The sequence below is a fragment of the Brachionichthys hirsutus genome, chromosome 8 (assembly GCF_040956055.1).
Source record: "Brachionichthys hirsutus isolate HB-005 chromosome 8, CSIRO-AGI_Bhir_v1, whole genome shotgun sequence".
NCBI lineage: Eukaryota > Metazoa > Chordata > Actinopteri > Lophiiformes > Brachionichthyidae > Brachionichthys > Brachionichthys hirsutus.
The window spans coordinates 15,721,007-15,737,062 of NC_090904.1; the positions used below are offsets into that span (position 1 = coordinate 15,721,007).

Genomic DNA, 16,056 nt, shown 5'->3' on the forward strand with positions numbered 1-16,056 from the left:
TCTCATTGTGTTCTAAAGAATACGACGATGAAGAGACCACATTTCAGCTGAAAGCAGGAAATGGTGAAAACCCAGTTTTTAGGGTTCCAGGATGGAACTGCCAGAGAACAGGACTAGAGGACGACTCAGGAGAAGAGACATGGACATAGTGAGGGAGGACATGAGAGTGGCTGGTGTTGGGGAGGACGATGCAAAGGACAGGACTAGAGGACGACCCAGGAGAAGAGACATGGACGTAGTGAGGGAGGACATGAGAGTGGCTGGTGTTGGGGAGGACGATGCAAAGGACAGGGCTAGAGGACAACCCAGGAGAAGAGACATGGACGTAGTGAGGGAGGACATGAGAGTGGCTGGTGTTGGGGAGGACGATGCAAAGGACAGGGCTAGAGGACAACCCAGGAGAAGAGACATGGACGTAGTGAGGACATGAGAGTGGCTGGTGTTGGGGAGGACGATGCAAAGGACAGGACTAGAGGACGACCCAGGAGAAGAGACATGGACGTAGTGAGGGAGGACATGAGAGTGGCTGGTGTTGGGGAGGACCATGCAAAGGACAGGACTAGAGGACGACCCAGGAGAAGAGACATGGACGTAGTGAGGGAGGACATGAGAGTGGCTGGTGTTGGGGAGGACGATGCAAAGGACAGGGCTAGAGGACAACCCAGGAGAAGAGACATGGATGTAGTGAGGGAGGACATGAGAGTGGCTGGTGTTGGGGAGGACGATGCAAAGGACAGGACTAGAGGACGACCCAGGAGAAGAGACATGGACGTAGTGAGGGAGGACATGAGAGTGGCTGGTGTTGGGGAGGACGATGCAAAGGACAGGGCTAGAGGACAACCCAGGAGAAGAGACATGGACGTAGTGAGGGAGGACATGAGAGTGGCTGGTGTTGGGGAGGACGATGCAAAGGACAGGGCTAGAGGACAACCCAGGAGAAGAGACATGGACGTAGTGAGGACATGAGAGTGGCTGGTGTTGGGGAGGACGATGCAAAGGACAGGACTAGAGGACGACCCAGGAGAAGAGACATGGACGTAGTGAGGGAGGACATGAGAGTGGCTGGTGTTGGGGAGGACCATGCAAAGGACAGGACTAGAGGACGACCCAGGAGAAGAGACATGGACGTAGTGAGGGAGGACATGATAGTGGCTGGTGTTGGAGAGGACGATGCAAAGGACAGGGTGAAGTGGAGAACGTTGGGTTGCTGTGGCGACCCCTCACGGGACAAGAAGAGAGTACAGCAGTATGAACAATATCAGCTTGAACTCAGTAACTTTAGTAACTTTTTTTAAGGCAGCGCTACAGAGGTCCAGTGAATTCCTGTGATGCAACCGGCAGCATGGAGGGCTTTGATATCTTTGATGTCTATCAGCCCGTGCAAATCTCAGCGAGAAACTTGAGTGAAAGCTGACAGAACAGGGACGGACTCCGTCAGGCAGTTTCAAGGTCGTTAAGGCAACAAGCAAGTTTGACTTTGGGTTCAGATTCCTGACATGCTTAGAGGTCGTGGGGTAAAGTGGGACCCTCGGTGCTGACCTTGCTGCCGCGGACTTTCCACAGCTCTTAATTGCTTATGGATGGAAGTCAATCAACCTCAGAACACTCCATTAGCCTACTGACAAGCCGACTCCAACCCGGCACGTGTTCATAACCGCTCGTGCTCAAGAGCTTGACTCAGAAGGCGTGTCAAGCAATGAGGTGCCTCCAGAACAGGGAGCGTGTTCCAATCGGCAGAACGTAGAACTTACAACATGGATTGTTCCTCTCCAGAAAACAGCACCGTACTGCGGAAATGAGGGAAATAGATTTCCAAAACCATCATTAAGATGTTTTCATCTACAAAATGCCTTGAGTGCCGATCTGATGTGTCGTTAAAAATACAATTCATTTAGTACCTGCAGCCGTAAAAAACAACGTCACGCGATCACTGCAGCGTTCTGTAGGAAAAGGTTAAGGTCATGAAAAACCATTTTAGTCCTTTGATGGTAATTAATGTCAAGTTTCTGCTTGAGTGATGAGTAGTAACAGTCCCCTGGCGAGTGCTGATCCAAACCAGCTGCAGGGAGGTCCTTTGTTCAGGTTGAACAAAAGCAGGAACAGAACCCCTCAGTTGGGTTCAGAAGCGGTACGCCTCGTAGGTAATAAAACGTATATTTCACACGATTAAAACCAAGGCCTTCTTAACACAACAATGATTAAGGAGATCAAGATGCTTTCCTGTGGAGGCTTTCATCTCTTATTTAATTACATCTCTCCTCACCCGCTTGTTTTAAAGGTTATTCTCAAATCCTCAATGACAGACAAACGCCAACTACAATATAAAAATGTGAAATACATTTATCACACTCCGTGGATTGATATACTTCATATACCGTATTGGCCCGAATATAACACGATGTTTTTTGCATTGAAATTAGGCTGAAAAAGTCGGGTCGTGTTATATTCGGGGTCTAGACATTATACCCATTCTGAACGCTAGATGGCGCCAGATATCGTTACAACGAATGGTGAACTGAACTCCCCAGGCTAAAGCAAACGCCTATCATTATTTTATTGCGATGTTTTTCCTTATTCATATGTTGTGAGATGTGTCTGTGTGTGTGTGTGTGTGTGCGTGTGCGCGTGTCCAGCTGGGGCGTGTCCCGCTGGAGCGAGCGAGTGTGTGAGAGAGAAAGAGAGAGAGCGCAACTAGGAGACAGAGATATGCGAGCAATAGGAGGAAACGGAGTTTTGTTTAACAGTGCAAGTAAAATAAAGCAGCTTCAGTGATTCAGCACGTCTGGCCGGCGTCCATCTTGTGTTGCTGCGCTTCAGCCTTCGTCCCCAGCGTGGTCTGGAAGTTAACCCCTGAGGCGCTGGAGAACAACGATCCCCCCAGTTAGACTTCACTTTGATGGTTCATGCAGTTATTGCAATTTTGTTGTTTTATCACAGTACATTGGTTTATTTACATTTTAAAAACCAGAAGCCATTCATTTACAAATGTGATTGCACTTTAGTTCACATATTTAAATGTTCAGATATTAAGATGTGGGACAGTTTTTGCATGATTTGAATGTGGCAAAATAACATGATTTTTCTCTCGAATTTATTGTTATAATCATTTGTTTCAGATGTACTGTAATTATTTTCTGTATAAAAATTGAAATTGGTGTTCAAAAAGTATTTTCTCAAACTTGAGTCTTGAAAAAAAGGGGGTTGTATTATATCCGGGGTCGTGTTATTTTCGGGCCAATACGGTATGATATGAGGTTCCTGTCCAATAACTACAGATGAAAACTAGAAAGACAATCAGAGATTGCAGACCCCGCCTCCAAAAGACTATTGGATCTTGTGAGACAGTAAACAGGGCTTCCGGATCAGAGGGGCCAAACCTGCTCTAGCTTGCTGCTCCGGAACGTACTACAAGACTCCTTCTGGACTCTTTTTCCCATCATGCCATTCGTGCCCCTCCCTCTTAAAGTGGCAGTTTACAGCAAAGGCACGATTCCAGATGTAAAAATAATTCTAGAATCTGGATCCAGATCCGGATCAACGCCATTCTCGGGGAGGACCGAGCCACGGACAGAACCTTGCTTGTGTAAAAATTTCAAGTCGATTGGGTTACTAGTTTTTGAGTTATGCGCTCGGACAAACAAACAAACAAACAGACAAACAGACAGACAAACGGACCCAATTGCAATACCCTCGCCTCCCCTTCGGCGAGGGTAACTAGAAAAGCACTCAGAGAGCACAGACCTCCTCCAAGCAGCTCGTTCCCCTCCTAACTGGATCTACACCGTCCACACGGTGATCTGGATCAGCACCAGAAGGTTCTACATTGTTCTTGGTATCTTTATGCACCAACATGAAAAGTAAACGTGAATCAGAGTTGAATCCATAAATGGGTTTAATGTTAAAATATAATATTTTTTCCTGACTCCATTCTGGATCAGATCCAGATGGAATTTGGTGGTGAGATAGAGCCCCCCCCCCTACATGACTTTGTCAAATTCCATAAACATATGTCAATAATCAACAGAGATATATAGGAACTAACTTTAAGCTCCATCGACTGCAATGTTAACGAATCAACTGATCTGTGATCAGAATCCAGGATCTCTTCTGGATCATCACCAAAATGTATTCAACTGTTCCTGGTAACATTCCCAAGATTTCTTGAAAATGTATTCAAGACCCATCCAGAGATTTTGGAGTTATCCAGTTAAAAGTGAAACAAACAAACAAACAAACCAATGGAAGCAAAAACGTAAACAATAAAAGCAGAAGTTTTCTGTGAGCCGAGTTCATTCTCAGAAAGAGAGAGAGAGAGTGAGAGAGATAGAAAGAGAGAGAATGTCTTCAGTATCCTTTTTATTTTCCCCTCCTGCAGACTGCATTTGCAAACCATGTATCAACAATGGTCTCCAATGAACATTAATTGCTATTTCCCACCAACTTATATACTCTTGCACCATTATGTCTTTTTGTTTAAAAAAAAATAAGAAAAATAGAAATGGGAATGCTCCGGAGAGAATGCTTCCCATGGCCTCATAATTAAAGGCTTTCGTGCTCTGCAGACAGCTGGAGTCAAATACTTCCAGCATCCCCTTCTTGAAGCACCCTGGTCTCAAGCTCACGTCTCTGGGGGTATATTTATGGTGGAGGCGAGTTCTGTATGTGTCAGGAAGATATCACCAAGGTCATCCTTAGCTCACTTTCACTCGCCGTAATTCAGTGGTAACTATTTGATGAAGCAGGTTTTTTTATTGCAGGCACAAGGGTCTCAAAGACTGCTACTGGACTATCAGCTTGTCCCCTGAGGGGTTGCCACAGCAAATCTACCTTCTCCACTTCACCCTGTCCTTTGCATCGTCCTCCCCAACACCAGCCACTTCCATGTCCTCCCTCACTACATCGATCCAACCTGGTCACTCCCAAGGAGAACCTCATCGTCTGGATCCCCACATTCACAGTGGGCACTGTCTGCAAGACCCCACTTCTGCATTGTTGCACCAAAGCGTCCAACTCCTGTCCGCAGCCGGTCGAGGGTATTCCACTCCTTGCGGGGCAGGTCCTGATCAGGAATATCTGTTGGATCCTCAATGTAGCGGTGGAGCCTTGATGGTACTGCCACCTTCCACTGGTCCCTCCATCTGACCTTCACCCAGGATTCCTTAGATCTGTCAGCTGGTGTCGTGTGGAGCAGTTCCTGGGCCTGTGTGGCAAAAGGGTGACGGGACTTGAGGCAGGTATGGTGTGGTGTCTCCATGACAACCTTGTGGAGGAGGTGGGATTCGCTCAGATGTGCCTTTCCAGCGAGAGCTAGTATGGATGCCTCTCGCCTGATCTCTGCTGGGGCGACTCCAGCAAGGACTGGCAGTTGGTTGGTCGGAGTGGAACGTAGGCATCCGGAGACAGTCCGTAGTGCGCTGTTGAGTGCAGCATCCAGCTTCTGGACATGGGGGCTACGGCTCCAGACTGGGGCAGAGTACTCAGCAGCAGGCAGGACCAGGGCCTCGGTGGAGATACGCAGCGTCTTCGTGGAGGCTCCCCACGTGGTTCCGGCTAAACGCCGTATCAGTGCTGCACGGCTGGTGGTCTTTCCTTTCACACTGACCAGATGTTATTTAAAGGACAGTGTTCTGTCGAGCTTCACGCCAAGGTATGTTGGGGAGGACTGGGAGTGTAGCTGTGCATCGTCAACGATGATGTTGATTTCACGTTTTGCTTTCCTGTTGTAGAGGTGGAACATTGTTGTAACAGTCTTCTCACCAGACCCCCAGGTAAGAGGATAGAATGTCTCACCCGATCTCTAAGGGAGAGCCCCCCTACGGAGGAAGCTCATTTCAGCTGCTTGGTCCCCTGACCTTGTTCTTTCAGTCACTTCCCAAAGCTCGTGACCACAGGTGAGGGTAGGAACGGAGATCGACTGGTAAATGGAGAGCTTCGCCTGTCAGCTCATCTTCCTGGCCACCATGACGGTGAAGCGAGCGCAGACACAGGGACGCATGCAAGCATGAGCACGCACGTGCACATACATTTTGTGCACGTTTCCCCCTCCTGACATAAGGGGAGGGATTTCTTCCAGACGTGTTTCAGGAGGCGATTACAGACCTACCCAGACTACGAAGGATTGACTGGGTGGTTTCTTTAGGGTTTTGGGTTGATCAGGACCGAAAATCACCAGAATAATAATGCGTTGGTTTTTTATAGCGCTCTTCAAGGTACTCAAAGACGCTCTACATTGTGCATTATTCATTCACTCCATACTTGGTGGTGGTGAAGCTGTTGTAGGGAATTTCCATATTAAATGGGATTCCACAACGTAATTACACGCCGACACCACTAGGAACGCACCACATTTAGTTTGGTGTTGTTTTGACCAATTTCCATTGAACGTTTAATTTGGTGACGTCACACACAACACAGATAACGCAGTTTACAGCACAGGCACAATTCCAGATGTAAAAATAATTCTAGAATCTGGATCCAGATCCGTAAACAGGGCTTCCGGATCAGAGGGGCCAAACCTGTTCTAGCTTGCTGCTCCAGAACGTACTACAAGAGTCATTCTGGACTATTTTTCCCATCATGCCATTCGTGTCCCTCCCTCTTAAAGTGGCAGTTTACAGCAGAGGCACAATTCCAGATGTAAAAATAATTCTAGAATCTGGATCCAGATCCGGATCAACGCCATTCTCGGGGAGGACCGAGCCACGGACAGAACCTTGCTTGTGTAAAAATTTCAAGTCGATTGGGTTACTAGTTTTTGAGTTATGCGCTCGGACAGACAAACAGACAGACAAACGCACCTAATTGCAATACCCTCGCCTCCGCGAGGGTAAAAATACACAGCCGAGAGAAAACCAAAAAGCAAGCTCAACTAACAAGTGGCGACTGGCTGGTGCCGCAAAGAAAACAGAAACATAAGACCCAGCCACAAGTGAACAAGTTATTTACAACAAAAAAATACTACACACAACCTGGGCGCACGAACCAGCTGCGGTCGACACGGGCGAGGCGAGAGTCAGAGATGGGGAGTGGCATAGGGACGTTCTGCACCACGGGACGAAAAACACACAATAGTCGACAGGGAAATGCGGGCGGAGCAGAGGTTATGAGGGCTGGTGGTGATTGTGGGAATCTGTCTCAGGTGCGTCCGGGGTGACTAACAGAACAGGTGTGAGTGATAAGGGAATTAACCAAACACAACAACATTACCCTCACATGAACAAGACTTGACGTGTCAAATTGAGGACATGATTCTGGAAGCAAAACAAATCAACACAACCTTTGCACTGCCAGTTCTCGGCCATTTGCACATCATATGCAAAACTTCTGCTTAATTGATCCAAGACGAAGGCTGTTCCAAACAGAGACGCGGTAGCAGTAGTTCTTTCTTGTAAAGGTGAAAACATCGTTACCGTCATTCCAGACACGGATAACTGGAATGAAACATCATATTATTCTGAGAAGTCACACAGGCTGTGATTATTGCAATGTGGTAGATAGAAACGAGCTTGAAAAAGAATCCAAGTCAAAAAAGGACCTGCTCTGGCCATTCCTACGACCTTTCTGGAAGCGATTATTCCCATTCACATGTAATGATCACTTTTCTATTGTGCTTTTAGCATTTGCACTCGCACCCCTCCCAGTTCATTTGCATGGGTTATTACAGCGCTGTCAATTTATATCGCTTCCCCTCACTCGCCAGCAGTAGCTGGTTCCACATCGGGGGGGTGTCAGAGAGAAGAGGGGGATGAAACAGGGACAAAGGCTTGTGTCACGTTGAACAAGTTGCCCATTAATCACACTCGTGCTCTTTATTCTGTTGCAAAAGGGAAAAATGCATCCCAGTGGTCGTAGAAACATTCGTTACTGAGGAAGTGGGCTTCACTTGAGTGACCACAATATTGCTGCCTACCACTGAGGGATATGAAGCTCTCACACACACACCTCGTGCACAGAACTATTCAGAGCCATCCACAGCATGCCACAGGTTGGCTGAGAAAAATGACAAAATGCTTTTCACTCTGGAGGGAATGCTTCAGGAGCGTAGACGGAGTTGTGCCTCTGTCTGATTTTGTTCTGTTTCCCACTGATGTGGAATGCGATATTCAGGTTGTACTCTCAGGGTAAAGCGGACTTGGACTTACAGCTTTACATCTATAATGAGGACAAGAGGGACAGAGGAGAGGATATTTCCAACAGTGGTTGAGAGAGGACTAAGAGATTTTTACTCTTCCCCAAACCTCAGACAGCGGCAGATGGAAGTCATATCCGATTTCCAGTCTAGCATTAATTACGCTGTGACTGGCAACCTTGTCCCTCATGTCCGTGTCTTTGCTTAAGGGGACGGATTTATGGTCGGCAATCTGTTACAATTTGGGCCCTGCACCTCCAGCCGTCTCTAGCCTCACCCTCATTGGCAGCTTGGAAAGTCACAAGGCACTGGCATAGATGTGCCGTTAACGTCTCCATTAACGTCGCCGTTAACGGACGGACGCATCTACTTTGGGTATTCGGGCTGTGAGCCCCCCCCCCCCCTTCTTTATAGACCAAGGGGTCAAATTGAGGCTGTAACGCTATATGAAGCCACACAGAGTCCCTTGAGGTAGAGAAATATAACTCAATCCTCTGTTCTGGCTCGCAGCCACTCAAAGGTCTGTGAGAGAATCTGTATCAAAGTCCGGTGGCCCCCCCCATGATGCAGCGTTCATGGACAGAGACGAGCCGCTGATGGGGCCTGAAAAGAGTGGAAAACAACAAATGCAATAACTGATGACTCACCTGGTCTTTACTGCGTCAGTTACAAGAATTTCAGTAAGATGAAATATCTCAACGCGTCAGCTATTGAAATCAGCGAGTGTATTTTGAGCGATTCAGAGATCTTCCTTTTGACTGAATGCCACCTGTGAGTAAATCTACAACAAGTAAAAAAACAACACTTCATTAGCATCATCCCATCGATCCACAACGCAAAGGCAACCTCATTTGCAGCGATTAAACACATCTCAGAGTCGGACTTTTCTTGATTTGGGTTTTATCTTTCTGAAACAAAGGGACATGAATGACACACGCATGGGGAAGGAGACATCTCAAATGTTTTGTGTTATTTCGAATACAGAGGCGGATTATTTCTACTGCAGGCGTTGGAGGTAATCAATCAAAGCAACGAAAGCCAACGCTGGAGTTTGATCCTGCACTGAAACAGTGTTGGAACGCATTGGAGGTAATGTTTGAAAGATTGAATCGTGTTAGCCACATTCTTTGCTAAGTTATCGCAACGGGGATACAGTAGTCCCTCATTTCCCGCGGGGGTTACGTTCCAAAAACAACCCGCAATGTAGTCATCTTAATTTTTTTTCAATTATTATACATGTACATAAATGTTTTAAGGCTGTAAAACCCCTCACCACACACTTTATACACTTTTAACCAGTGACGTGCAGCCTCACCTGTCATCATATAAAATCATATAAAAATCGTGTATTTGTATTATTAAAAATCATATAAAAATCATATAATATATAATATAACATCAGCGATATTATATTATATATTTTATGATTTTTTCATTTTTAATAATACAATTAGTGCGTCACGTATTCTTGTGCTGAGCTGCATTAAAATACTGCAGAATGAGGCCGCATGTAATACTGCCTCCAGCCCATAGGAGACCAGTGAGTGATTCAGCGCACTCATCAGCTGATCCGCTCGTTCGAGACGGGCTTGTGAACACGGAAGCGCTGGCTGTCTGGATGTCTGGACGTCAAGCAAGAACCCGTGTTTTCTGCTTTTCCTGCCTTCTTTTCTCAACTTCTGACGATGTCTGGACTCGGATGGGATATTGCGACATGAAGAATTTACCGAGAAGCCTCCAAACACGAGCAGCGACCGCGCGTATTCAAAGTCAAAGTGCGCTAAAAACTTTTGGGACGTCCCGGATAGACCTGGCTTTGGACGGAGAGCGGAGACTTAACATCAGCGTACACAAAGCTAAGGAAAAGGAGAACCGAGAGATGTTATTATATTTATATATTATATTGCACTGTTGCTGCTTCGAGCCCGTGAGACCGGCGTCTGGCCGTTTCTGGGACCGATTCGAGCAGAACCGCGGCGGACTGGGCCTGACAGAGAGTCCATTAGATGGGAACGAGTGTTCTGAAACGTTCTGGAGAACATAAGCTGTCAAATGAAGCCCAGCTTTTCCTCCATCGCTGGCATATCTCTGCCGTTCCGTTCCGTTCCGTTCTCTCTCTCTCTCTCTCTCTCTCTCGGCACACGCCCCAGCTGGACACGGACACACCCCCTTGTCCACACACAGACACGTCTCAGGACATGTGTTGAACAGATAAACATCAGTTAAACTTTAACTGATCAACACACACGCATCCACACACATTCAACGCTGCACGCACACTGATACGCAGAGTTGAATAATTTCATGTCATATAATTTATGACAATTTAATGTCATATAACGCCCAATGATGGTTAGATGCCACCTGAGGATATCTTCTCCTGGTTGTCAGCTACAGTCACTGCATAAGTGACTGAGAAAGGGAGCAAGTGGATGTTTTTCAATAGTTAGTTCCCTGGGGCACCAGTGACTTCCAGGAAAGGCTGGATGGAAACCAAGGAAGATTGGTGACGCTGGAAAGACAGATGACCTCCAGGAAAGACTGGCGCGGGTGAGTGAGGCTAGTAACCTCACTTACAGCACTCGCAAGAGGGCACCAAATATTACTACGACACAAATCAATGAGCAATACCCCCAGAGGCTCCCGAGAGGGGGGGAGGATGAGAGTCTCAATAGGACGGATATAACGGTTACGGCTACAGCAAGGACATGGTCAACGAGAAGGCTCACCCAAACCACACTAACAGGGAAAGTGTGTGAAGTAAAGTGCCATTGCGGTAAGATCTGTAAAAACATAAAGGGGCTCAAGATACATCAATCCAAGACCGCCTGTGGAAGAGGAGAGGATCAGAGGCAGCGCATTGTGGAGACACATAGTGAGACGCAGGAGGATTCCAGTCAGGAGGCATCCCACAGTACTGGAGACCTCTCAGCATCTGCTCCACTCCAAAGCCAAAGGAGGGACAGGGATGCTCCTAACACTATTCCAGGAAACCAACCTACGAGAGAGAAAGTGAAGTGGCCCCCAGCAAATGATAGCACAGCATGGAACCAGCTAGACCAGGACCTCGACAAAGTTCTTAAAACTACGCTTGCAGGAACGGTAGAAAGGAAGATCGAAAGCATGACAAAAATCATCTACACAATGGCCAGAGAACGGTTCGGCACTGAGGAGAAAAGGAGCTACACTGGAGCACGTGCAAAACATCCTAATAGGAGAGAAAGGGAGATTGCGCAGTTGAGAAAAGAAATCAAGGCTCTCAACAAGCAATACAAACAAGCCAGTCTCGAAGAACAGCAAGGTCTAAAAGAACTGACCACCGAACTTCGAGGGCAACTGCGCAGGTTGAGAAGGGCGGAAAGATCTCTGAGGAGGAGAAAGGAGAAAGAGGCAAAGCGAGCTTGGTTCATCAAAGACCCATACAGGTTTGCTAAAACCCTGTTGGGCGAAACAAGATCTGGAAGATTAACTAGCTCCAAAGAAGTTGTGGAGGAGTTCCTGAGAGACAGCCACAATGACGCTCTGGGGAACCAAGCCCTGGGTGTACACCCAAGGGTTGGAAGAAGTGAACTCCCCGAGGAAGAGCTTAATACCAGAGAACCCACATGGAGAGAAGTCCAGGACATTGTACAAAAAGCCCGGTCAGCATCTGCTCCAGGACCAAGCACCATACCTTACAAGGTGTACAAGAAATGCCCTATGCTTCTCCGCAGGTTATGGAGGCTGTTGCGGAGGATATGGGTGAAAGGTGTAATACCACCATCCTGGAAGAGAGCAGAAGGGTGCTTTGTACCTAAAGAAAAGGACTCCTCAGAAATCAGCCAGTTTCGAACCATTTCTCTCCTGAGCGTGGAAGGGAAAATATTCTTCTCTGTCCTGGCAAGGAGGATAACTACCTTCATGGTGAAGAACAAGTATATAGATACATCAATCCAGAAGGGTGGCATCCCAGGCTTCTCCGGATGCTTGGAACACACTGGGATCCTCAGTCAGTTGATCCGGGAGGCCAAGGAGAGTAAGGGGAATCTCACGGTCATCTGGCTCGACTTGGCCAATGCTTATGGATCCATCCCACATTGCCTAATCAATGCAGCCATGGAACACTATCACATCCCCCAAATGATCAGGGGAATGATCACCAGTTACTTTGGAGGATTCAAGTTACGGTTCCAGACTGACCAGTTTACAACCCAGTGGCAGGACCTGGAAAAGGGGATTGTAACGGGGTGTACCATCTCCCCCATCTTGTTTGTAATGGGAATGAACCTGCTAATAACAGCCGCAGGGAAGGAATCCAGGGGGCCAACCATGATGTCTGGCATCCGCCAACCGTCTATGAGAGGCTTTATGGATGACCTTACCATAACAACGGCAACCCATGTAGAAGCAAGGTGGATCCTGAATGCACTCGACGACGTGGCAACATGGGCTCGAATGAAGTTTAAACCAAAGAAGTCAAGAAGCATGGTGATCAGGAATGGCAAAGTGGCAATCAAGTACCAACTTGAGGTCCAAGGGGAGGTTATACCATCAATCAAGGATAACCCCATCAAGTGCCTGGGCAAATGGTATGATTCATCTTTAAACGACAGGAGCAGCATTTCCATGTCAGAGAAGCAGGCTGCGGACTGGCTGGAAAGGATTGATAGATCAGGCTTACCAGGCAAGTTCAAGGCTTGGCTCTTCCAACATGGGCTGCTACCCAGACTATTGTGGCCACTGACGATTTATGAGGTGGCAATGACAACAGTGGAAGGAATTGAGAGGCGAGCAAACAAACACCTCAGGAAGTGGCTCGGTATTCCCCCAAGCTTCACGTCTGTAGGGCTCTACAATAGATCTGGCCAGTTACAACTACCCCTGTCATCTGTTGTTGAAGAGTTTAAGGTGGCTAAGTGTAGGGTCGCAATGATGTATAGAGACTCCACCGATGATAAGGTCAGAGGGGCAGGTGTCACTACAAGATCTGGACGCAAGTGGGCAGCTGATGCATCGGTGGCACAGGCAGAACATCTCCTGAAGTTGAGAGACATCATTGGAAACCAGTGTATAGGGCGACAGGGACTTGGATCAACCCATTTTCAGCAATGGGGAAAAGCAGATCCAAGGCAGAAGAGGGACATGATCCAAGCGGAGGTGCGACAGCTAGAGGAGGAAGGGAGAAAGTCTAGGGCTGTGGAGCTCGGAGCTCAATGTGCCTGGACAAAGTGGGACTTGCCAAAGCGGAAGATCACCTGGTCTGAGATTTGGAGGCTCGAACCCTTCCGCACTTCATTTCTGCTCCGTTCAGTGTATGACACCCTTCCATCACCAACGAACCTGCACAGGTGGGGTTTGAGGGAGGACCCACAGTGTAGGTTATGTGGGGAGAGAGGAACGATGGCTCACATACTGGCGGGGTGCAAGACTGCTCTTAGCCAGGGGAGATACCGGTGGCGCCATGACAAGGTCCTCATGGCACTGGCAGACGTCTTGGAGCGGGAGAGACGGAAAAAGCATCAAGTCCACACTCGACCATTACCACCTATGCAGTTCATCAAGGAAGGGGAAAAACCACCACCACCTAAGAAGATCAAGAGGTGCCTCTTGCAGACTGCACCATCATGGGAGATGAGGGTGGACTTGGGGAGGAAGCTGCAGTTTCCCCAGGTTGTCCAAACCCCCCTCAGGCTTGATGTGGTCATATGGTCTGATGAGGCAAAAAAGATCATCTTGATAGAACTGACGGTCCCGTGGGAGGATGGATGTAGCGAGGCCTCAGAGAGGAAAGCCTCTAAATACCAGGACCTGGTCCAGCAGTGCAGAGATAAAGGCTGGCAGGCCTGGCTATTCCCAGTAGAAGTCGGGTGCAGGGGCTTCCCAGCACAGTCTGTCTGGAAGATGCTCACAGCTCTGGGGATTATAGGAAGGGAGAGGAGGAAGGCTATCCGTAGGTTGGAGGAGGCAGCAGAAAGAACCTCTTGTTGGCTCTGGAGTAGGAGGGAGGAGTTTAGCTGGGGACCAGGAGAGGATGGGTAGTGATTGGCCATCACTGCCGGACCCACTAACTGGAGGGCGTTGTGGTTCAGGGTCGAAACGCCCAATGATGGTTAGATGCCACCTGAGGATATCTTCTCCTGGTTGTCAGCTACAGTCACTGCACAAGTGACTGAGAAAGGGAGCAAGTGGATGTTTTTCAATAGTCATTAAATATTTAGTAGATACGCAGATTATGTGTGGTCTCCCCTTTTTGTCATAAACTAATGAGCCAGGTTTGTGACAATATGTAAAAAATGCTGGTACAAATTTTTAAACAAAACACGTTAAATGTTGCCAATCAAATGATGAACAAGCTGTAGGTTCATTGATTAGTAAATCTGACTGTGCCTCACCAGACATGAACCTCACCGCACGTCACTGCTTTTAACAGTCAGGCATTAATCTAAATAGATTGTTTCAGTATTATAGAATGAAACCAAAGATCAAAACCTTTTCAGAACTCAACATTTGTTTGAGAAATATAAATATATAGTACGTACAGTAAACGTTTTCCTGTTAATAATGTTAAGGCGTGCAGGTCGAGGAAAGAGCCGCTTGGAGTGCAAAAGAACAAATATTCTACTCGTGCTGTCTTTAGCCTCTCATGCTGCTTTATTGGATAGCTTAGCACAGCGGAACGGCAGCGGCTACATGTATTAACAGGAAGTAGCGAAGCCCAAAAGGGACGTGTTGATTGGGTTACTAGTTTTTGAGTTATGCGCTCGGACAGACAAACAAACAAAACAATCGCACCCAATTGCAATACCCTCGCCTCCTCTTCGGCGAGGGTAACTAGAAAACGACAATCAGAGATTGCAGACCCCGCCTCCAATAGACTATTGGATCTTGTGAGACAGTAAACAGGGCTTCCGGATCAGAGGGGCCAAACCTGCTCTAGCTTGCTGCTCCAGAACGTACTACAAGAGTCATTCTGGACTATTTTTCCCATCATGCCATTCGTGTCCCTCCCTCTTAAAGTGGCAGTTTACAGCAGAGGCACAATTCCAGATGTAAAAATAATTCTACAATCTGGATCCAGATCCGGATCAACGCCATTCTCGGGGAGGACCGAGCCACGGACAGAACCTTGCTTGTGTAAAAATTTCAAGTCGATTGGGTTACTAGTTTTTGAGTTATGCGCCCGGACAGACAAACAAACAGACAAACAGACAAACATACAAACGCACCCAATTGCAATACCCTCGCCTCCTCTTCGGCGAGGGTAACCAGCTTCCGCTTTTGGGCCCTCACTCAGATCCAATATTGATCTTACACAGCGCTGCGGTTTGGCTCATGCAGCCGCTGGTCAGCGGTTTGAAGCCAGACCCTGACCCACAGGGTTAGGGTCTTGGTGTACTCCTGCTAATGCTGTATCTTAATCTGTCGGTGCTCATGGATCCAGTGGACAGCAAATTACCAGAGAAAGGATATAAAGTGAGGAACATGTTTGATTCTTCATGTTGTGGCTGGAATGACGGGATGAGTGGAACAGCCGTTCTGTCTCCGACTTCCACACACTTTAGTGTTTTTACTGCTCACACCGGCGATGAGCAGGAATGATCAGTCCCGTTCACCCGCACAGATGTGACAGGAGGTCCTTTTCTTAATGTCAGGTTGGGACCGTTAAGCATTTATAAGCAGTCAATTCTCAACACAGACCTAAAAAGAGAAACTGGCATTTGCGCCTGCATCATGTTCCCAGTCTGTCTCACGCCACTGAATATTTCATAAAAAAAGAGTCATTGTTATTATTTCATAGAGACTGAACATCTGTCTCATCTTCACTGTCACCCTGCGTTCTCCGTTGCTTTAGCAGCCCAAATTTAGCCACGTTCAAACATCTGATCTGATCTGATCATGCTCATTCACAACTTATTATGGGATGTGACAAGTCTAGGATACATAATATA

General features: G+C 47.4%; 1 protein-coding gene across 1 annotated transcript in view; it reads right to left on the reverse strand.

The window, feature by feature from the left end:
- The window catches only part of igsf21a (immunoglobin superfamily, member 21a), a 192,409-nt gene that overhangs the window by 40,449 nt on the left and 135,904 nt on the right, over positions 1 to 16,056 (reverse strand). The window lies entirely within an intron of this gene.